Source organism: Polypterus senegalus, chromosome 16 (assembly GCF_016835505.1).
Source record: "Polypterus senegalus isolate Bchr_013 chromosome 16, ASM1683550v1, whole genome shotgun sequence".
NCBI lineage: Eukaryota > Metazoa > Chordata > Cladistia > Polypteriformes > Polypteridae > Polypterus > Polypterus senegalus.
The window spans coordinates 36,055,807-36,080,516 of record NC_053169.1 but is presented as its reverse complement, the minus strand read 5'-3'; positions in this window follow the sequence as shown (position 1 = coordinate 36,080,516).

The window sequence follows — 24,710 nt, the reverse complement described above, 5'->3', positions numbered from 1 at the left end:
TAAAAAGATTTGCACCAAAGAGGTATTGCTCATTGCGTGTCGCCCAGACATGAATTTTACAATATTGCTGTCTGAAATGAAACTGTCACTGAGAAAAGTTTATGGGAATGACTAGACAGAGCAATGCTTAATTACATCACACTGATGCATTAATACACATTTACTTTGACGGCTCTGGAGCATAATTTGTTTGGGTGGGTAATTGTAGATCTGCATAAATTGTAAATTCATAAAGGCAATGCGGCACCATACCAAATGAAAAAGGCACAGTTTCTGCAGGAAAACTGTTGCACTTGTGATCTGATGAAAGCTGTCTGTGAAGCTGAGGGGTGATAAGGCTGTCTGAGTGGTCCAGGCATGTGGACAAGTAGGTGTAGAAAGGTTAGTGGCTCAAGGGCCACCAGTGGCCTCTAGTGACTTGAGTAACTTGCACACATAGGTGTCACTCTCTGATACTCCTTCCAGAAAACGTCTTTGGGGTGCCAGCTTATGAAACAAAAACTCAATTTAGTGCTGCTTCCCAATTTTCATATTTAATGTGTTTGGTGGATAACACTTATTTATATTAATACGGTATATATTGTCACATGTGTGCCTGGTGGTCACCATCCAGGCCCTACTGAGCTAAGTGGTACCACGATGGGATGAGTAGGGGCATTCCCGCTAACTGTTTCTCGCTTTCTACTCACAGCACTGAGAGGTCAACTGACCAGATTGCAGCAGCCACAGTTGGCTCTACCCTTCCTGTTGGGGGCTCTATTAAAACCAGACAGTCTCAAGAGCAAGGCATCTGCTTTTGGACCTGAACCTTGAGCTCAAGTAAGCTCTATTTCCGAGCCTCCCTGAAGGGAACTTTTTCCATGTGCTCTGGTCAATGCTCCATTATTTTCTGTTCTCAGTGCCATCATTTTTCTTTATTTTTATGCTGGCTGGTGCCCCAGCAAGTTGAAGTGGCTCATGCTATTCTGTCCACCTGGTCACATTATATGTGTATGTGTATACAATTCCATGCAATATTTTGCCCAGCCCTGACCAAATTGCATATTTTGTTGACATGTGAGGTAAAAATAGAAAGTATAACTTCAAAAGTGAACAGGCTAAAACAGCAACATTTTTATAAAGATGTTAGTCCACAGCTGTGGTGGGCTGGCGCCCTGCCCGGGGTTTGTTTCCTGCCTTGAACCCTGTGTTGGCTGGGATTGGCTCCAGCAGACCCCCGTGACCCTGTAGTCAGGATATAGCGGGTTGGATTATGGATGGATGGATGTTAGTCTACAGCTGCAATTTATCTGATTGAAAAAAAAAGTAAAAAATAAAAGATTGTTTGGGCACCTTCCAGTTGCAAGGTCGCAGAACTTGTTTGGTCATTAGTCTGATGTGCTTAGCTCATTAGGTTCCAGTCTGGTCAAAAATTGTTATTAGGAATTATCACCTGATGACAATTCCAGAGCCTAATAAATTCTATGACTCTTCAAATAGTTTTCAATGCTTCAAAAACATGGGCTCTTCTAAACAACTTACTAAGGATCTAAAAAAATGAAACTAATTAATGCCTACAAAGCAGGGGAAGATGTCAAAGTTCTTCCAGCTATCAGCGTCTATTGTTCAAAATGTCATCAGTACATCACATTTTTTAGAGTGAAGTTCAAGCCAAGATCTAGAAGACTGACAGATGGAACAGCCTGCATACGGTGCAGGAAGGCAAAGCAAAACTCCCAGAAGACAGCAAGGTTCCAATAGTCAGGACCAGCTGAGAACAGAGTGGTGGTACATGCAGTGCTTTTGCTAGGTTATTTTGCACCCTCGGCCAAGTTTATTAGTGTCCCAACTAACTGTTATGATCTGCGCCACAATGACTAATTCACCTTAATGATGTTGCCGGCCCTGGGTGCACGGCTCTACTGTGCAGCTTTACTTACATGGACATGGCCTTCAAGAAAGAGCCATCAGGATTTAATCTTACATGTGATCTCATCATCTTAAGTATGCAAAGCGACTTCTGCGTAAGACAGAGGTAAGTCTGGAACTAAGTACTCTGGACAGATGAAGTTAAAACCAAACTCTTTGGCCACGACCACAAACTGATTTTTGGAAAACAACACCTTGCTATCTGTTAGTTACAGGGATGACCTAATATGCTTTGGGGTTGTGTGATACTACAGTAAACGCTGCCTGAGGACAGGGAAGAATGGGTTCCACTGAATAGTAACAAATCCGTGAAGAGAGTGTCAGACAACAACCAGAAAACTAAAGCTGAAAAAAGGGTGGCTTCTGCAACAGGACGATGATTCAAAACACACTTGGAAATCCATTACGAAATACCTCAAGATAAACAATGTGAAGGTTTTGGAATGGCCCTCGCAATCCCTTCAATTAAAGTCACTGAAAATCTGCAAGTAGATTGGCACACACAATACAGCCCAAGTATTCCCAGAGCCGGAAGTGATCCGCAAAGAAGAAAAGACTCATAGCTGGCTACACAAAATAAACTTCTGACATCGTAACTTTTGCAAAGGCCTCCTTTACATATTTACATATGCAGACTTTTATACATTTTTTAAACATTTTTTAGTTCATCAAATAGACAGTTACTGGTCATTTTCATAAACATGTCATTGTTCTAGTTTGTTTGCTGCTGAAGAATTATTTACTGTTTTGTACTTTAAATGCTGAAGTTTGGCCAGGGATGTCCAGACTTTTGAATGGAACTGTACATACATAGATGATTTCTCAGATCTACTGATCACATGCTAAGGTAGCTCCACACGTGGTGAGATATCAACTTCGTACATCCACCGTGGTTTGGTACCACTTATGCAGTACGGACATGTTTTGTCTGCCTTGGGGATGCTGAGCATGTAATCATTAGAGACTATAGCAGTCGAACAATATAAGATTCGACTAATATTTTAGTGATTAGTAGACCATATCACTAATCAATCAGATGAGGTCAACTACCTGCACTGTTTAGCCAGTTGTAGACCAGGTGCAGTCTGCTACCTGAATGGCAGAGAACTCTCTGGAAGCATCCAGTCTGTTCTCTAGGGAGCACCGTCCAGCAGTGCAGGGTCTTCAGTGATTTGTGTATTCTGTGTTTTGAAGTAAAACAATAAACACGCCTGCTTGTCAGGGAGCTCAAGTGTCTCATTCTGTCTGCTGCTGCTGCGTACACATTACAACATATTCTTAAATTATGTTGATGTTGTGTTTAAAATCTTGAATGTGCTTACTGCCACCCACAGGAATGCAAATGCCCACCTTTAGATTTGGATTGGACAAGCGGGCTGCCTCAATTACGTCCTTTGTAAGGCACCATTTGCACATGTGAGGCTTCACAATGGTCCAGATTTGATTCATTTGGTGACATGAGGTGTACTCAGACTGTCACTGAGGGTCTCCCTCATCACCAAATTCTCTTTTTTGTGCGCCACTCTTATGCCACCTTTGCCCTGGTAAACCTCTATATCTTTTCTAATATTCCAAAAATTATTTTTTTTAGGCAAAATGCCTCAGCTGTACTGATTTTCTTTTTACTTAAACCCTGTGCAATATGAGACTTTAAATATTTATACATGTTCCAAATCAAAGAGTAGTTAAAACACTAAAGGACAAAGCTACAAAAATCAGAGAAAGAAAAGGGAACTGATGAAATTCCAGGGAGTGACATGCAAATTAAAATAAAATATTCCTTATTGTTTAAAAGAAAGAGAGACAATAGACAATAATCCTAGCATCACGTGGATACACACTGTGTGGACATAATTGACTTTCATGTGGGATTTGACTGCTCAGCGTTTCACGTGGGAGTTTGCGCATGTCGAGTCTCAATGCATATGCTCTTTACTTTGAATGCTCACCATCACAGTAATCTTTTTGTCATTAATGCTAATTTCTTGCTATCAGATCAAATGATTACTATTTTGTTTCCCACTAGCATGACCTTTTTATAAGGAAGTTTTAATTTGCAAATTGTATACCTGTTAAAAGACCACAGCATCTTTTGATTATAAAATAAATATCCTTTCCACCGTTTTATTTGGCCCTAAGTCAGTTACTTATTTTTATTATGGTGCTTAAAGTAGAAGTGCCTGACATAAATTGAGCAGAACAACTCAATGCTAGCAGATTAAAACAATTAAATTAGACAAAAATTTAAATATAATTAGACAACTAAAACATAAGCATTAATGTGTGGATGTTTTCAAACAGAATTTTAACTCAACAGAGCTCCCTTTTGTAACCTGTGATGCTCAGTTATTTTTATCTCCAAGGCTAGTTATGGTGCATATCTTAATGAACACATGTGCATAATTAATTAAAAGAGATAAAAAAAATCTATCCATATAATGAAATAATAAAGAAATAAATGCAGAAGAAAATGTAATGCAGATAAATAAGAATGAAAGAATTCTCCTCACAGTCCAGTCGCAGCAGGAGTACCGCTGATAGAGGACAGGTACGCCATTGTCTTCTCAGCTAATCTGAATAGCAGTTTCATTGCCTTGCTGGATTACAGCTTTTGTTTTAAGAGTATATCTTTTTGTCTTATTGTTGGTTCTGTTTGACCAAGTTGAATTTCCAAAAGAAAGTTTTTCCCCATTTATTTATACAATCAACCATGGGAGCTTTAGCTAGTACATATATACATATATAAATTTCATATGTATATATTAGGACCGCTGTTTGATTAAAAATGAATTTACATGATTAACATTATTAATCAAAATTAACTGCATATTAATTACAACGTATTGTATTTCCTTCGAGCATATTACTATTTTTTGTTATAAATGAAAAATATGTTTGACTAATTACTAATACAAATAGTTTTAATAATCACTTCCCTATGCATATTAAATTATTGTAGTTTGTTTATCAAATAGTTTTGTGTAACAGAAACAGTGCTGGCCAATCACCAAAAACCTCCCCAGGGGTTGCTAGGATTTTTGGAAAAGCCATTATATGTGGTTTAAAATGTAATACAAAATACTACAAAAAAACTAACAACTACACAATTACATATTTAAAAACAGAAACATAAAAACCTGGTCCAGCTTTTGTGCACAATCAACACCATGTAACTCAGGTTGTGCTTAACTGTGTGATACACAAGAATCAACTCAGCAGAGAAGTCATTAATTTAATTGGAAATTAAAATAGGCTTTTAAGACTGAAAAAAAACATCTAAATAGTTATCCAACAGGGTTATTTATTTAGATATTTTAAATTGCACGTTGTCATAGAATGTATATAGTATAGGCTATGGAGGTTATAAAGTAGACTACAGTAAGTAACATACAATGAATTAAACAACAACATATCATGTCTGCTTTGGGGGAACTCTGAATGAGGTATAAGGAATTGAGTGATTCCACTCGGTGTTGTGATATGTTCTTAGCTTCTCAAACATGACTGGCACCTGCACCGTACTGCTTCAGGTCAGATATCCCTCCATGGGTGAATGAAAAAGCTTGATGTCAAGCATATTTCTCGCCAAGGACAGAGCTGACATTTTGTCCCCCACTCAGACCTCTATCTTGACAGTCTCTCTCTCTTTTTTTTTACTGCCAATTTATAAATGCAGTGTAACAGCAAAGATAATGTTGACGCACAATCTCACTCAGCTCACAGTGTGACTGGTTTGATTTTAATTGTTCTCATGTTATTCTCTGCACTTTGAAGAACCTAATATATATATATATATATATATATATATATATATATATATATGAAAAGATGTTGTACGAAAGTACAAGACAAACCCCATCCCTTATTGACTCAATACAGAACACAGCATCTTATGTTCCAATATGGGATGAAGATCATTATGAAGGAACAACACAGGAAACAATCAAGTACCTGTGACCCGCAACCACCATTAATAGACTTGGATACATTTGGCACTGCTTCCACTGCTATCATTATTTATGTGTTACTGGATTAAATTAACACATTTAGAAAGGTGCATTAAAAAATTAATTGCACTCTTTAACACCCATTAATCAGCAGCTGTAATATATACATATATACATATGTATATACACTAGGGGGTTCGCCCCCTGCTCGCTTCACTTGCCAACCCCCGGCCTGAGCTACGCGCCAGCCATTTCATGTCTCTGTCTCTCGCGTTGTGAAGAGGGGGGCTGAACATACCCCAAGGAGATGCGGTCGCTCCTCCGAAACCCTCTCTTAAACGGTGATAAAATAGGAAACAAATGCAGTTTTTTTTTCACTCCTCTTTGCTCGATCATTTGCTGCTGCTGTGCCACGCAATCTGCATCACGTGCAGCGCTTCGAACATTTAAAAGCCTGTACAGCAGCTGTGCTACTCTTTGACTTTTATTTCTGGCCCCGGGCATGGTTAAATATCTTGGCACAAAATCTCGTCTCGCGGGACATGAATTCTTGATATTTTTTAGTTTATAATTTAAAAATGGAATAAGAATCTGGAAATCTGACAACATCACATTAAAGTTCAATAAATACTGAATAGAAAGATACCAAACATATATATGTAGGTTTTAAAATAAGCCTGATTTAAAGCGTGACAAAACATGTGACATAAAAATGTGACATAAAATCGTTGCACTTTTACGCTTAAGATTCATATATATATGAATATACTGTATATATATATATATGTATATATAGAGAGAGTTTATACATATATTGTGGTGGCTGGCCTGGACAACACCATAAAAGGAAGGACACTACAGAGAGCATGTACAGGGCATTATCTCCCCCCAGATCGCTAGATGGCAGCCCCCCTGCGTTGTAGCTGTACCCCAGATTCCCGTAGGGGCATCATGGGACTTGTGGTTTGCTGACTCAGCCCTGTGCTGTGTGCTCTACTGACACTGTGCTGTGGCATGGGAAACAAGTGTTGTAAGAGTTTCCCATGAAAAACAAAGAGTTTTGTGTGATGTTGGACTCGTGCCTGTGTCTGTCTGTGTTGGGTTTGGTGAGCAGGAGTGCTCCTTTCAGGCCACTATATATATGTATATATTGTGAGGTTTCTAAACGCTTTTAGGACCCCTCCCCCACCCTCCAACCAATGGGACAGCATGCCGAAGCATGCCTCCACGTCTGTGGAGGACTGCTTAGCCATTGCTGAGGCAACCATAGGTTCGTAGCGCAGCAGCAGTGCACCGCAGAAACAACTACAAGCCGATCGAGATCGCGGTATATGCGCCTGTGTCCAATGGGTGATGCAAGGGACATTAAAAATGTAGGGAACAATATAACTTGGCCACTGACCTGGCCCTGACTATGCCCATTTGCTGTGTCTTTGTATGGGAGAGTGGTAGCTCCCTCTGTTGTAAATAACCCTGCTGTTCCTGTTTCAAGTTGAATAAAGCTGGTTTTACTAAAGACTCAGCCTTGTGTTTTCGGGCATAAGACAGTGACTCATACATCAATATAGTATATACATAAATACATACACTGTATTGTATGCAGGAGCAGATCTACCTTCATGGCATCCTGGGTGTGCACCCAGAGTCCTTGTTGACAAGAAGCATGACTTCATATTTTTTAAAATAAACCTCCCTGTTCGATGAAATTAATGGCTAACATAACAGTGAAATATCCATGGTGTAGACAGAAGGCTGACATATCCAGGAGGGCAAATTGATTGATTGATTGATTGATTGGTGAAATAGTTTCAATGAGTCACCCATGGACTTGCGGGGGTCTTAATCCTGCCTTAATTGTAAGGAATAAACAAATCATCAGCAATAAAAGGAGTCAGAGTCCCAAATGGGAAAACCCAGTTTAATATTGTGATGTAAATAGATGACTTTAAGTGAAGATGTGAAAGGAGTCAAACATCCCCAGAATGGATATGTGAATAAACAACAATTAAAAAGTAAAACCAAAGGAAAAAATCTCAGTACAATAAAGATCACAGTTCTAACCCTTTTCCACAGGAGGTAATATTTTTAGATGAAGTGTTAAACTTTTATATTTAAAATTTCAGACTCCAGGTTAGGTATGCTGTCATCTTTTCTAGTGGCAGAGCAAGGTTCATCATGTTGTGAACTAAATGAATATTAACAAAACAGAAAAAGACAGAATGGCAGGCCCTGGGCAAAAAGACAAACTAAATGGTGATGCAATAATGGTACCAGCATAATGGTAAAATACACTTTTTCATATACAAATCTCACCATTCATTTGGCGTATTCTAAAACACACTCTAACAAATCCTAACCTTTAATCAAGAACACCAATAAAATTGATGAAGAAGATGAGAATGTGTGTACATCCTTAGGTGAACCATAACCCTTCTAGTGAATCGGCTCCTGGATATGTAAGTCCCTGAAATTCTGGCTGACCATCAGCCTCAGCAAGTTAAGGAGGAGTGACTGGATTTGGTTATGGACATTTATGGACTGGATTGAGATATGAAAAATGAAATGTAAGGTGGATCATAAACTGAACTGTGAAAGCTATTTTGTAATGAATTGGCTCAATTGTTTTGCTTTTAGTGAATGGACCAATTGATAAAGGACAGAACCCTGTGCTAGAAGTATCAGGTAGTGAATCTCACGTTCTGCCCAGACCAGGGGCCTCATGTATAAATGGTGCGTACGCACAGAAATGTTGCGTAAGAACTTTTCCACGTTCAAATCGCGATGTATAAAACCTACACTTGGCGTAAAGCCACGCACTTTTCCACGGTACCTCATGCCTTGTCGTACGCAAGTTCTCCGCTCGGTTTTGCAGACTGGCGGCACCCAGCGTCAAAGCAGTGCTACTGTTCTTGTGTGATTACTCATTATTTTCATGACGCGGCTTTATAAATACACTGAAACTAACTGCATATTGTTTATTAGTGTAACGCATCTGATTGTAATTAACTTGTAACAATATAATGGTCCAGGGAACAGCCATAGTATTCCAAATACCATAACTGATTTAGCGTTGTTACTCTCACTGCACCTTCTTCTTCTTCTTCTTCTTCTTCTTATTTTTCTTCTTCTTCTTTCAGCTCCTCCTGTTAGGAGTTGCCACAGCGGATCATCTTTTTCCATATTACTCTCACTGCACCACTCGGAGTATTTATATCACTGTATCTGAGTGTGAATCACAGCAGCAGCTGATCGGAAAGAGAATTATCGGTATACAGCTTCAAGGACACACTGTCTCAGCCACTGCAAAACGTTTTAAAGCCTTTCCTGTACGGACCTCGCGGTTCAGAAATAGTTTAATCCCAAGAACTTTAAATGCACTCAATCAATTGCACCTTGTAGAACTGTTTGTACTTATGAGTACAATCACCCCACTGTAAACTTGCACTATAGTTATAATATCGCACAACCTGAGCCACTTTATAAAGCGCGTATTTACATATGATGACGATATCATTTTTAAGATGAAATGCAGCAAAATATGTTTATTAAATTATACAGATAAAACTTTAACTTCATTTAAATAATCTATATTCTTCACTGGGAGTGTCGTTAGGGATAGAATAATTAAACATGTACTACAAAGATATTTCAATGTTCTTTACATGTTTTGAAGAATCGGCGCTAAGCTTACAGATGGCTTAACGTCTATTACAGAGCTGATTGTATGGCGATCGGTTACTTGGGGAAAGAAAAGCACTGACTGCAGTGACGGCTACGGCAATATATATTGAATATAAATCAGAAGGAGAAAATAACAACACAGCTAAAAACGCAGCGACAAATTTCGTCAAAAGTTAAATGCTCGTGTCATGAGCACGAGGCGGCTAAGCAGTGTCTGCAATGGACGAGGCCATCCACCGTGCATAAGCTACCTTACTGACAGGCGGGCGAAGGAGCCACCGAATTTTCCTCTGCCCAGTGCCACCACAAGCCTAGAGCCGCCCCTAAGTACTGCTGCAATAAATTATTTCATCGAAGTGAAACACATGCTTTAACTCCTATCATCATGAAAATTATATCACGTATACATCTCAGTATTTTAGTTATTCAGAGAGCTGTAATATCACGAATGTCATGGATTCTGTGTCCAGTTGGAGGAAGAGAGCCGGTTTAAGAAGCAAGTAGTGATTCACACACATAGGCACATAGAAGATCAAATACAAAACAAAGCATTTAACGTGCTACTTTAATTACAATGTGATTTGAGAAACTGGTTAATTAAACGATTTTAAGATGAAGTTTATGATGTTCTACTTTAATGACAAAATAAACTACGTGATTAAAGTGGAAATTTCGAGACTGAAGTTGACATTTCGTGCTTTTTCCCCACTGTGTGCCTTTTTTCTCTGTACCCTAATAAGCTTTCATATGACACTCAGACAGTGGGCTACAACTCGGCTTTTCACGGCGACTTTGATATGTGACTTCTTTTTTATTTCCGGCACTGTGCGATTTTGTGAATGTGAGCTTTCAAGTTTCTCCAACACGCTATGTCACTCGATCAACTTCCTTTTGTTGATTATACTACGGTTTATTTGAACAAATAGTATGCTTTTCCTTTGCCTCCACTTGGTATTCGCTGAAATTCTTATATTTTTCCCCGTGCTTTTCCTATTGTCTTTTCACAGAAGGCTGCGCTTAAGTGCGATTTATATTGATTTGCATATTCAAAGAGGTGTAATTCTGGGAGGAGTAGGGGCGTTACATAAAGCGCGTGCACGAGCGTTAGTTTTCACGTTGATCGGGATTTATGTAGCGGAAGAACGTGGAAGTTGGAGTACGCACAGATTCCTGCATCTGAATTTTTCTGTGCGTAAGCACATTTCAGCTTTTGTGCTTACACCATGTTATAGTGCGAGTTCTACGCACGGCGTTATACATGAGGCCCCAGGCATTTGGGGGAAATTCCTAATTTCCTGTTCATGAAGTTTTTGGCAGAGGCTTTAGCTTTGAAAAGGTTTTCCTGAGCCATGCCAAATGTTCTTTGCAAAGTTTTCAAATACTTGGTTAAACTAGCTATTGAGGAAAGACTTAGCCTTTATGGAGAATAAATATGTTCTAATACCATACTGACATTCAAAAAGAAAAATTTTTGCTGAAGAAAATCTATGAATGTTCACTGAAAACTCTAACTTTCTGCACTAGGTTTTGGATGTTTTAGATGTTGTGGATGAAAAGGAAAGGGGAAGTCCAATTAACCAGCCAAAGTTTAAATCCATGAAGTTGTGAAACAAATAAATCTCAGAATAGGAATATAAGATTGAAGTTGACATTCGGTGCAAGGTTTTGTAGTCAACGGGGGACAAGTAAGCAGATGTCAAGGAACAGAAGAAGAATTCATAAACAGAATCAACCAATACAAATCTCCATTAAAAGTTTTTCTTAAGAGGACCCTGAAATTTCAGATAATCGGGGAAGGCACTCAGTGATTATTATTTGTCACATTTCTGATAGAAATCCAGACACAGACAGACACAGGACACCCAAGTCCAAAAGCACATATTTGTTTCTGCTCTTCTACTCACAACACAGTGCACCAAAACAGCCACAATAACTCAGTCCTTTCCTTTCCTTCTTTTCTGCCGCTCTCACTCCTCCACACGCAAGCCTCCCGACTCCAGCTCCCTGAATGGAGTGAGGTGGCCACTTTTATGTTGCATCCAGTTGTGCTCCAGGTGCTCCCTGATGAACTTCCTGGTGTGACAGAAGTGCTGCATGGGCACCTGGAAGCACTCCAGGTACATTTGGTTCCTCCTCCGGCAGCACTTCCTGTGTGTGGCGGAAGTGCTGCCATCAAGGGCTCCAAGATCGTCCAGGCGCCCCCTGGCGGGTGGTCACGGACCCCAACCGGGTTGATCCGTGGCCCCAATGTAATCCAGGGGAACTGCCCTCTTGCTCCCCAGGGAAGATATTGCCCCTCTCCTGGTTCTTCCCTTCTGCAGCCTCCTGGTGGGGTAAGGTCCACGGTCACCTGCCACACATTGTAGTGTCACACACTGCTAATCACCTTGCCTGGTAACTGCCTAACAACTGTCAACAAAAATGGTGGAACCCATGAAAAAAATTATTCCAGGGAAGCCAAATTGCATAATTAATTTTCAGCACTGTTAAAAACACTTTGAAATAAAAAATAGATACATTATAACCAATGGATTCCTTTGATTGAAAAACCCTGAAATTATATTTGCCAAAAAACAGACAGAAAAACTTAAAGATGACAGCCAAATCATGACAGCTAAATAGAGAAAACATTCCGATCTGTTTGAAAGGAGTCCACATGTTACATAATACATTATTCTAATAATTGATTTTTTCACTCAGTTTTCCCAATTGCTGGGATGATACTATGAGAACAGGTTTATCCTGGTACCAAGGCCACTAGAGAAATATTCCAGTACAAGTGCCATATTGGGGACCTATCTCTGAGATTCTTGGTTTTGGCATTTCATTCAGCTTCTTTGTTGTATGAATATATGTCAATTCTTTAACAGTAGTTAGCTTTTAGGGAGCTCTGAACACTGCTGTACAGGCATTGTTATTCAGTTCTCCCAGCTCATCCACTAGTGCAAGACACCATATTGTCTGTCCTCCCAGTTTGGTTGATCTGAATAAGAATGACAACTAGAGCTTCCCGAAACCTTAAACCAGGGCGTGTGTGTGTTACCTGCTCGCTCTCTCTCTTCTTTGCATGCTTTCACTTGTATTTTCTTTCACCTCTTTTCACACAACAGCAGTTTGCAGTTCCTTTCCATGTCTCAACTCTACAAGGCTTTCATCACCAATACCTGAGACTTGAAGATCTGTGTTGATGATATCATTGAGGACTGTCAACACTGCCTGCAAAAGTTGTTACTGTATTAGTTCAAAACTACTCTGTCACTTGTCGGTAGCAAGTAGAGAAAATAACCCATAATTAATATGCAATTTTCACTTAAAAGAGCTTTGCATACAGTTGGGGGAGTCCTCTAGTGCTTTTTCAGCAGCACTGAACAGAAGGTGGATATCAGATTTGTCCAGGGGCCAGTCAGTCACAGGGACCACTCATGCACACCCACATACGCTACAACGCTGCGTTTGAAAGAGCCAAGCAGACATATATGTGTGTGTGCGTGTGTGTCATACCCTGGCCCAATTTCTTTTACTTTGATTAAAATCCTATGAACAATTACACTCCAAATTCAACTTTCCAGCAACACATTTCTTTCACTACCTTCAAATTCGAAAGTTTTTTAAACAAAACCTACCCAATTTCCCTCACCTCCCACCTACCTCTATACCAGACAAAACATCAGTCTTGAGGACTCAGACAGAATTTCTGCAATATATAAAAACATTTTACAGTTCCTCCCTTTCAAAGATGCCAGAGTACAGTGGGAAAAGGATCTCTCACTCAACATTTCGGAAAAGGAGTGGAAGGCAGCCATGCACATAATTCACTCGAGCTCCATATGTGCAAAGCATTCAATATTTTCAACTTAAAATCTTATATCGAGCGCATCTGTCTCATTTAAAATTGTCCAAAATGTTTCCAGGGCAAGTTCCAACCTGCGAACGTTGAAATCAAGTTCCGGCCTCACTGGGCCACATGTTTTGGGCCTACACTAAATTAACATCATTTTGGACAAACATTTTTAAATGCCTTTCAGATGGCCTTGGTGTCATAATCTCTCCTAATCCACTAACAGCTGTGTTTGGTGGACTCCCAGATGGACTTAAAGTGGAGAAGGACAAACAAATTGTAATTGCCTTTACTTCACTATTAGCACATAGACATATCTTGCTTAACTGGAAGAATCTACCTCACCTCCTTTAAGGCAGTGGGTAAATGATGTTATATATTATCAAAAATTGGAAAAAGTCTAATTCTCACTTAGAGGATCTCTACAAAACTTTTTCAGAACCTGGCAGGATCTGATAAATAACATTTTAGAATGCACATTTAAATTGAGGAAGTGGATTCTTTCCCGCCTTTTTCTGTTCTATTTTTATTTATTTATTTATCTACATATTTTTAGTATTTTTAAAGTGCTACTCTGCTGGCCTAGCTCTCTCTCTCACGGATGGGGGGTCGATTTGTTTGTTAAACTTAACTTGCATCTTTCTTATGTCTGTGTCTTTTGTGAAAGTGTTTATTTGATATTTGGACTTCAGTCTTCACACATTATATACTTCGTATCAGCATTTTGCAAATTATTAGAAGAACATTAAAAAAGTTTCTCTTTTAGTATGTGTTCAACATTTCTTGCCTCACATTTCCTATCATCTTACATTTACACAGATCGTTGTAGACACGGAACACACATGTTATTTGTGTTCAAAATAACGATATACTGTATTATTTACCCTCTACAACTCCAGGCAGCTCACACGCAGATAAACAGACTTGAGCGGGGAGAACTTTGTGTACAACTAAAGCTGCGTTGGTGGGGGGAACGGGGCGGGATAGCAGGCTGCCTGTTGCTGGTGCTGATTGACACATTTGCATAACAAAAGATGCTGATAGGGAGGTGTGAAGGAATTTAAGGTGGCCCGGCATTACGATTTTTTTTCGTAGTCTTTAGGGATTCTAGTGTTAAACACCTGTCCCCAGACAGACTGAAGTCCTGGGAGACAAACTAACATTGACACAGGCAAAATATACATACACCACACTGGCAGTGACTCAAAACCAGCCTGCAAGAGTTAGGAGGCAGCAGCACGACCCACTGCTGATTTTCAAATGAATAAAAATCTGCTTAATTTAAATATCTAACATGGTCATCAACAAAAACTGTCAAAATATAGAACTCATTCAATTATGCCACAAATAAAGTGTTTCTTATAAAATGCAACGAAACAGACACAGTTATAAATACACACTAGATAAAGTGCATGACACCTCCAAAATAATGATGACATTAGTATGAATTATCACAACACATTAAGTCTTCACGGTCTGCCATTCTGCCATTTATTAAACAGAAAGTCAGTGTTTGTGTTGGCCGGAGGGAGGCATATTGCTAGCTTAACTTGCAAGACGGACATCAAATTACATGCGTGGGATCCTAACAACACCAGTCTGAAAAATGTGTAGGCTTAATAGGAGTGAAAATTATGTCAAGTACCCACCCATGGAGCATGAGCAACTGTCTAACCCGTTATCATTATCTCTGTGACCCTCGTGAGCCGGAATAAAAATTCTAAATAGAAGGTCCTTAGATGGCTGTAAATATTAGACGGTATACACATTATGAAAATGCTTTTCTTCTGTTTTTGCATTAAGGAGCAGACTGCAAAGTGCTGATAAGGCTGGGGGTGAGAAGCACACAAGCCGTGCACAGATGACCAAACTGGAGGTCTCTTATGTCAAGCCCATAATTGCTCGCAATCACAGAAGTCAAGACTGTTGGCAAGTCTGTTTGCTACTGTAAGTACTTTGTTGACGTGCGTTAAAAGACACTTTCTGAAAAGAACATGCAATTCCAGAAAGAAAAAAGAGTCATTTTACTTTGATTCTATGTGCTCTGCTGGTCTAACCCCTCTATAGAATATCTCAGTTTTTTAATTGGATCTTCTGATTTGCCAAAAACCTGTTTCATTTTTATACTGGTTTGCCATATGATGGTTGTTTGAGAATGTCTATTTATGAACTGCTAAATTGGGGGATTATGTTACGGTACCGGGACTGTAAATGACAAAGCTTGTGGCTCAGTTCCACCTACTGACACACTGCGGGAGTCTAAGTGAGTTACGTTTTTTAAAACTGGATTTGATCAATTCAGAGTTATCAATGACCTAAAGTGTACATCTTTGCAGTGTCACAGAAAACAAGTTTGCAAGGAGAAATCCCACATGAGCAGAGGGAGAGCATCACACAGAAAGTGATCAGACCAGGATCTGAAGCCAGAAACTGTGAAGCAGAGATGCCAATTGAGCTGATTTTGACTGCTTCTCCCCAATAGTCATAGTAGAAGCAGTAGGACAACAACAACAGCAACAACAACATTTATTTATATAGCACATTTTTATACAAATGTTGTAGCTCAAAGTGCTTTACATGATGAAGGAAAAGAAAAAAGACAAAATGAATAAGAAATAGAATTAGGGAACACTAATTAACATAGAATAAAAGTAAGGTCCGATGGCCAGGGAGGACAGAAAAAAACTAAAAAGAAAAACCTCCAGACTACTGGAGAAAAAAATTAAATCTGCAGGGGTTCTGAGGCCATGAGACCACCCAGCCCCCTCTAGGCATTCTAGCTAACATAAATGACCTCAATCAGTCCTCATTGTATTCAGGGTTCTCATGGAAGATGATGACGGTGATGTGGACTTCTGGCCTTTAATCCATCAATGAAGGGACAGCATGGTGCTTTGATCGGGTGGCGACACAGATTGCTACCACAGAAAACCAGAAAAAGAACAGAAGAGAAAGTAGGGGTTAGTACAGATTTTGGAGCCACCAGGAATGATAATGATAATTAATTGACTATACAGAGCATCAGGATTAAACTAAAATGAAGCTATGAGAAAGCCATGTTAAAGTAATAAGATTTTAGCAGCTTTTTAAAATGTTCCACTGTATTAGCCTGGTGAATTTCTATTGGTAGGCTGTTCCAGATTTTAGGTGCATAACAGCAGAAGGCCGCCTCACCACTTCTTTTAAGTTTAGCTCTTGGAATAATAAGCAGACACTCATTTGAAGATCTAAGGTTACGATTTGCAGTGTCATGTGAAAGGCATTCTGAGATATAGTATGGTGTGAGATTATTTAAGTCTTTGTAAACCATAAACAGTATTTTAAAGTCAATTCTAAATGGCACAGGTAACCAGTGTAGTGATCTGCTCAGATTTTCTTTTCCTAGTTAGGATTCTGGCAGCTGCATTCTGCACTTGTTGCAATTGATTGATGTCTCTTTTGGGTAGTCCTGAGAGGAGTGCGATACAGTAATCTAGCTGACTGAAAACAAAAGCATGAAGTAATTTCTCAGCATCTTGCAATGTTATAAGAGATCTAACTTTTGCTATATTTCCTAACTGAAAAAATGCTGTCCTAGTAATCTGATTAATATGTGATTTAAAATTCAGGTCAGACTTAATAATTGCCCTTAAATTCTTTACCTCCATCTTGACTTTTAATCCTAATGCATCAAGTGTGTTTCTAATAACCTCATTATATCAATTTTTGCCAATCACTAGAAGGAGAATGCCACCTGTACAGAGTACAGTGAAATTTTTACTTGCATTTTTAACCAGCATGCAACACGCTGCCACTCTCTAGCACCATGGCAAACTTCATTTTATAAAAGAGAAAGCAAAAAATCAGCTTACCTCACATTCACTTCATGAAACCTTGAGGAAGAATCTTTGAGAAAAGCTGCTAAATGTAATAGGTAAAACCACAAGAAAAAAAAAGGGCTCATCAAACTAATCCTGACATTTGAAGACAGGCTCATTACAAAACACATCAACCAAATGTGTCACATCCAGTTCTCTTCTGCCACATTGACTGCTCTGGATTGCTTACTTACTCTGCAGATGCTGCATGTGTTTAGCATGAATTCACTGCAGCCATTTACACAGCACAGTGGAACAATGACTTACATATAACCAAACAACATTAACTAGAGCCCTAAGAAAAAAGTACAAATAGAATAGCTAACCATTTTTTTCATATTACATTAATACTTCCATTGCTAGCCTTTTTGGAAAAAAAAGTATGATTTACAAATGGCTAAACAATATGAAAATGAGCATAAAAAATTAAAAGCTTTGGTGCTTAGCTGTCAATTTAACTGGAAGGTAATGTCGCAAGATCTGATCTTTCGTTCCTTGGTTGTGGTGTATTGAGTACAAGCTGAGCAGTACAGCTAACCTGACAAGAAATCATGTCTGTATACAGTGTGTCTTGTGTTTTGTTTTAACTATCCCATATTTATACATAATTAGCACTGCTACCTTACAGTCAGTACAGAGCATGGCACCTAAAAGTCAGCCCCATGATATGAATCCAGCTGATTTCAGAGTCTCCTTATCCAATTACTGTATAAGGTCACAATAGGCCGTATAAATTCTTAATATTACTCTTTTTAAGTTACGTTCACATATAACATGATCAGCATATCTGCCTGTCTGCCTGGCTATATGAAACAACTAAACTCTCAATGGATGTATTTTGATGCAATTTGGCACAATTGTTCTTGAAGGAAATTGGTCAGGGCAGTTCAGTTTTCATTGAGATATCTCAAAAACAGCACACAGTACACATTTTTGAAATCTCAAAATCGTGCAGCCTTGTCTATCTTAAAACTGGGAACCATTCCATGCGACTTCAGTGATAGATTAGTTTACTTCCACTTGTATATTGCGTTTATTTTCTTCTTTTAGCTCTCTGACACCTGCTGCTGATGATGGCAAAATGGATCTCCAGTAGAAGTTAGTGAGACGCCGGAGAGGCAACACGTGCAAAAGCCGCACCTCTGGTACACCAATTCAGTTGTGCTGCCGCTTGAGGTAAGTTAACTGTAAACATTTTAAAAGAAAGTTGCCTATCTAGAAATAAAGGTGAGAAAGAAGGAATTATGCCTCATTCTGTAAGCACAGAGTAAAAACAGACGCACTCAGTATTTTGTGTTATACTTAGAGAACCTCACGGCTGCATTGTCTGCACATTATAATGATTCAGTATTTTCTCTGACACTACAATTTATTGACAAAACTCGGGACTTACTGTCCATCATGGTCTAAAGCAGTCAATAATGTTATCCTTAGACCTCAACAGAGATTTTAACTCCCCAAACCCAATACTGACAGAAGCAGACACAAGTTCATAAGTACAACATAGGCTTTATTCAGCTTTGGGAAATGTTTTTCAAACGTTTCCCACCTGCACAGCACAGTCCAGCCAAGCTCAGTAGTGAGAAAAGCGCTATATAAATGCAAAGAATAATTATTATTAAAGCAGTACACGGCACTTTGCCTTTTCTCCGTCTATGAATCTTCTTCTCTGTTTCTCTCTGTCATTCTTTCTGCTTCCGCCTCCATTCCTCCTCCAGCAAGCTTCGTCTTCTCCCTCCTGGCTCTGGCTCCCTTTTATGCCACACCCAGGAGCACTTCAGGTGACTCATTAGCATGATCCAGATGAATTGGCATGAATTAGCCAATTCCAGCAGCACCCCATGGTGGCTTTCTGGAACTCAACAGAGTCCACAAACTCCAAGTCCCAGAGTGTCTTGTGGGAATCTGGGGTGCTGTAGCAACTCAGGGGGGCTGCCACCTTAACGCTACTTTGGTAATGCTCTGTGCTTATTTTCTCCTCCTCTCCTTCCATTATTAAGGTACCCCGATCAGGTAAAGGCCTTAGCCTTCCACCACACTGTCAATTAGGTACTTTTTTCAAAAATGTTATTTCTAAGAAATTAGCCCTCCACATCCTACACCCAACAATAAGACATCCATCAGTACTATTGTACATCAAGTGAGTTGGAGTCTGCAGTTGGTGGATAATATTGATCCACCTCAAGTCTTTGTGAGCAAGTACTGACAAGTTGTATCAGCCTGGGGATGAATCATCAGCAGAATGAGTGGGCATTTCATCGATTAAATGAGCAGCTTCATTGTCATCCTTAGGGGAGCCAGTCTGCCAGGGTCATAATCGAATGCCAGTTAGTATGGCAACAGCAAGCTGTCCTTCTTAAAATAACAAGGTACCGGAAAGAGCAATGTAAAGAGTCAATCCACTGGGTGAGTGCTACAGCTGTTACATGACAGAAGCGCTGATCAGTTGTATGGGCCAAGTACATTGCATTGTTACTGCCAGGGGATTGTTTGCTCTTTACATCGATCATTTGGGTAACTCATTATCCTTAACAAGACCGCATGCTGTTGCAGCACTAGTTGAAATTCATTTTGTGACTTCTTATTTGCTGATGAAATGCCAGTTCATAATGGTGATGACTCATCCCCAAGCTGATTCAACTAGTTGGTGCTGTCACATATTCCTCCTTTTGAAGTAGTTGTCCCCCCATTACAGAGACACATCAGCAGAGGTCTTGAGCACTTTATTGTCAGATGCTGCAGCAGGGATGTTGAGTGTTGCTCTGCCATGTAATGAAGCACAGGTGTTCAACACTGCACTTCTTGGTGGTGATTCTTGGTGGTGATCACCGTCATTATACATGAGCAGGCAAACTTCCATTTCTGTAGCTGCAGATATAGCGGTCTCTCAGCTGTCTTCCTTCAAAGAACTGACGGTGGAAATGGCATTCTATGTCTGGATGTCAACTCTGAGACTCTCTCCCCACTGCAGCTCTGTAATGTCAGTACAATCCGCCTGACCCCTTTGCCTGACCAGCTTTACCGCTGGCCCTGTGTCCTACTGCTCACCTGGGGTCAGGGGCAACTCAATCTGCCATACTTTTCTGAAGCTCCACCAGTGACTGTGCAACAAGGCCAATGGACTTTGGCAGATGGGAATCAGTGGTGCCAGAGTTAGCAGTTTCCCGGCTGTCTTTCTTCTTGTACTGATGCTGCAGCCAGCATTTCAAGTCCGAGATCTCAGCTTTGAGAGTCTCCAGGAACTCATCAGTCCATTTCAAGTTTCCGCAACACTCAAAAACTTTGCTAAATCAGACAGTAGATTTGATTCTCATCCCACTTCTAACACCAATGTAGCACCATGCTGCATCAGTGCTTATCGGCACCAGCACTGAGTACCAGTGGATTCTATGCTTTTTACATCACTTTTTGGGTAGCTTGCTATCCTTAACACTAGAATTACCAGAGCCTACGAAAAAACTCGTAATTCCGTCCCACCTTAAACTGCTTCTTAAATCCCTTCACACCTCTCCGCCAGCGCCCTTTGTCTTCTAAATGTGCTGATAAAGAGAAGCTGGCTATTCCATCCCCCACCAATTTAGAATGTGCACGAACTTCTCTCAGCTCATGCCTTGATTGAGTATCTGGGAGTGAAGTGGAGTTTTAGAGTGAAATAATAGATCGTTGTTTGGAACACACGCATTTCATGTCTGTTCCGTTTCTACAGTAATCTGTGTCAACACATTGTTAAAACAGAAACTTTTTTTATATTCTAGTAGTAGATGACAAAATGTAGGCATAAACTATATAATGTATGAAGCCTGAAGTCCAAATAGCAAAGAAACATTTTCACAAGAATAACACAATTGCACTTTTATTCAAACATATAACTGCAGAAAGAAAAAGCCGCCTTAACATGCGACATTGACACCAGTTTACTATAACTGACTCCATGGTTCAATAGATACAGCCCCGCTTGCGAATCAAGGGGTCACGGGTTCGATCCTGCGCCCTCCCTTTTGAGAAGTAAACTGTTCTTAGTCTTACTGTTTTAGAATAAAAACATACATTTGATTTCAGTCTGTAACAGCCGGTGCAATTTATGATCTTTGTAAAGGTTAGCTTTTTTTTTTTTTTATTCACTTTTCACTCTCTCAGTCGCGTTCAGAATCAATCCATACAACCCCATCTGACACGGCTGTTTTCACTAAAGACGCGCTATAGCTCTGCAGTGTACCACGATGCATACTAACGCCCCCCGGTTCTGACACACAAACGCTGGCGAAGCTGCCTTCTTCGTATCTCACCGTCACTTGCTTTTCTTTTTATTCAGTTTTATTGAGTGTTCCTGCTGTATGCTTTTTCTTTTGCACCCAGGACATGCAGAAGAAAGAATGGTAAAGACCAGCTTCAGCGCTATATGCAATCATCAGACACTCCCCATCTGCCCGTGTCGTTCAAACGCAGGAACATATATTGGTGTAAAAGTATAACAAAAGTGCACTTTTATTCAAGTGCACTTTTTCCATCCTTTTCCTGTAAGAAGCAATGTACACACTTCTCTCTATGCTGTGGTTTCTATTACACACCTGAAAGAAAGAGACAATACATATGAACATATCCAGCATACAGCAACATGCGGGGACTGGCAGGAACACTCAATAAAACTGAATAAAAAGAAAATCAAGTGACGGTGAGATACGAAGAAGACAGCTTCGCCAGCGTCTGTGTGTCAGAACCGGTGGGGGCGTTAGTATGCATCGTGGTACAGCACAGAGCTATAGCGCGTCTGTATTCTGTTTCTTTTGTACTCCAGGGCACGCAGAGGAGAGAATAGTAAAGAGCAGTAAGTTCGGCGCTATATGCAATCATCAGACACTCCCATCTGCCCGTTGTTTTGTTATACTTTTCAATACTTTTTATACTGCTCAAACGGGCATGCTCAAAAATACACGTGTAATGCCACGAAAAGTGCACGCAGACACTTCATTTCGCAAACAAAACAAGTGCACTTTTATTCAAAACTACCTGTATAACCGAAGAAAAAAGAAAGCAAGATACAGTAGGCGATTGATACGACATCTTGCATGGTGCAATGCTAAGAAGTGCAGATTTTCATTCCGTGCTATATAAAATCATCACATTCAAATATTAACAGTTCCCACACACCCAAGGACCGTCCTTCCTACATTTACGAACCGTGTACTTGTTGCCGTGTACACACCTCTCTGTGCTATGGTTTCTATTACACTGAATGAGCACCTGACACTGTACTTTCTTCCCTGGGGGAAGGTCCCGCATCAGAGAATTTCCAGTTCCTGCATAAATTCACACCGATCTGACGCTGTTCGTTTTCAAATAATATTGCATTAGTGCGATTATATTTTCACATATATTGTCTTTCTTTCAGGTGTGTAATAGAAACCACAGCATAGAGAGAAGTGTGTACACTGCTTCTTACAGGAAAAGGCGATGGAAAAAGTGCACTTGAATAAAAGTGCACTTTTGTTATACTTTTACACCAATATATGTTCCTGTGTTTGAACGACACGGGCAGATGGGGAGTGTCTGATGATTGCATATAGCGCCGAAGTTGGTCTTTACCATTCTTTCTTCTGCATGTCCTGGGGTGCAAAAGAAAAAGCATACAGCAGGAACACTCAATAAAACTGAATAAAAAGAAAAGCAAGTGACGGTGAGATACGAAGAAGGCAGCTTCGCCAGCGTTTGTGTGTCAGAACCGGGGTGGGGGGCGTTAGTATGCATCGTGGTACACTGCAGAGCTATAGCGCGTCTTTAGTGAAAACAGCCGTGTCAGATGGGGTTGTATGGATTGATTCTGAACGCGACTGAGAGAGTGAAAAGTGAATAAAAAAAAAAGCTAACCTTTACAAAGATCATAAATTGCACCGGCTGTTACAGACTGAAATCAAATGTATGTTTTTATTCTAAAACAGTAAGACTAAGAACAGTTTACTTCTCAAAAGGGAGGGCAGGATCGAACCCTGACCCTTGATTCCCAAGCGGGGCTGTATCTATTGAACCACGGAGTCAGTTATAGTAAACTGGTGTCAATGTCGCATGTTAAGGCGGCTTTTTCTTTCTGCAGTTATATGTTTGAATAAAAGTGCAATTGTGTTATTCTTGTGAAAATGTTTCTTTGCTATTTGGACTTCAGGCTTCATACATTATATAGTTTATGCCTACATTTTGTCATCTACTACTAGAATATAAAAAAGTTTCTGTTTTAACAATGTGTTGACACAGATTACTGTAGAAACGGAACAGACATGAAATGCGTGTGTTCCAAACAACGATCTATTATTTCCACTCTAAAACTCCACTTCACTCCCAGATACTCAATCAAGGCATGAGCTGAGAGAAGTTCGTGCACGTTCTAAATTGGTGGGGGATGGAATAGCCGGCTGCTCCTAGCTTCTCTTTATCACCACATTTAGAGGACAAAGGACGCTGGCGGAGAGGTGTGAAGGGATTTAAGAAGCAGTTTAAGGTGGGACGGAATTACGAGTTTTTTCGTAGGCTCTGGTAATTCTAGTGTTAAAAGGACCATTTGGTTTTGCCACACTAGTTGAAATGTATATGTGATTTCTGCAGGCTTGTTTTTTTTATTGTGTTCCCCTGCAACTGGGTCTGAAGGTGCCCATTTGTGTGATAGAATGCCAGGTCATTCTGTTGGTGACTCACCTCCAGGCTGATGCAACCTGTCAGTGCCGTTACAGTCTTATTCCAGGAATCTTATTCCATGAACGTTTTAGGACTCATAATCTGCAATTTAAAAAGTAATTAGTACATATTGGGTTGTAGGAAGGCCAGATCATTGAGAATGAGGCCAAACCAGGATGGGATACTAGGTCAGATTGCCATTATATATGAATCCTCACTCACACCAGACTGATTTGGCAGAGAACCATCTTTGGGTAGAGGGAAGAAACTGGAGATTTTATGAGAAACCTCACAGTGACACAGGGATAACATGGAAACTCCACAGTGTTAGTGACTGTGCTCAGATTTGAACCCAAATCATTGCCATTGAGAACAGAAACATTATCTGTACTGTCATGCCATCCAATGCTGAAACACAGAGTAAATAATCCTAAAGTTTTGGGATATCCAGTCTTCTTGAGTTAAGACCCTACTTAAGTGAAAGGGCCATAGGAAATGAATAATTAGCATATAATGAACAGCAACACTCTAAACGATTCTTCAGTTTTTGTTTTTGTTTTTTTTTTTTTTTTACAAATGATATACATTACAGTGTTTTTAGCTTGCAGGTTATACATTTTATCATCTGTTTGATCCTGCACTTTATTGTAATTTTAAAAAAAGAGTTCTGTTTTCAATCACTTTTGAGTCATTAATCTATCGCAGTCTGAATTTATATTCCTCTGATCTCTGTTTGAGCACTGCACAAATTCATGGGAGAATAAAAAATCATTTTTACTCCCCGCTGTCAACAAAACAGCACTAATCGTTAAAAAT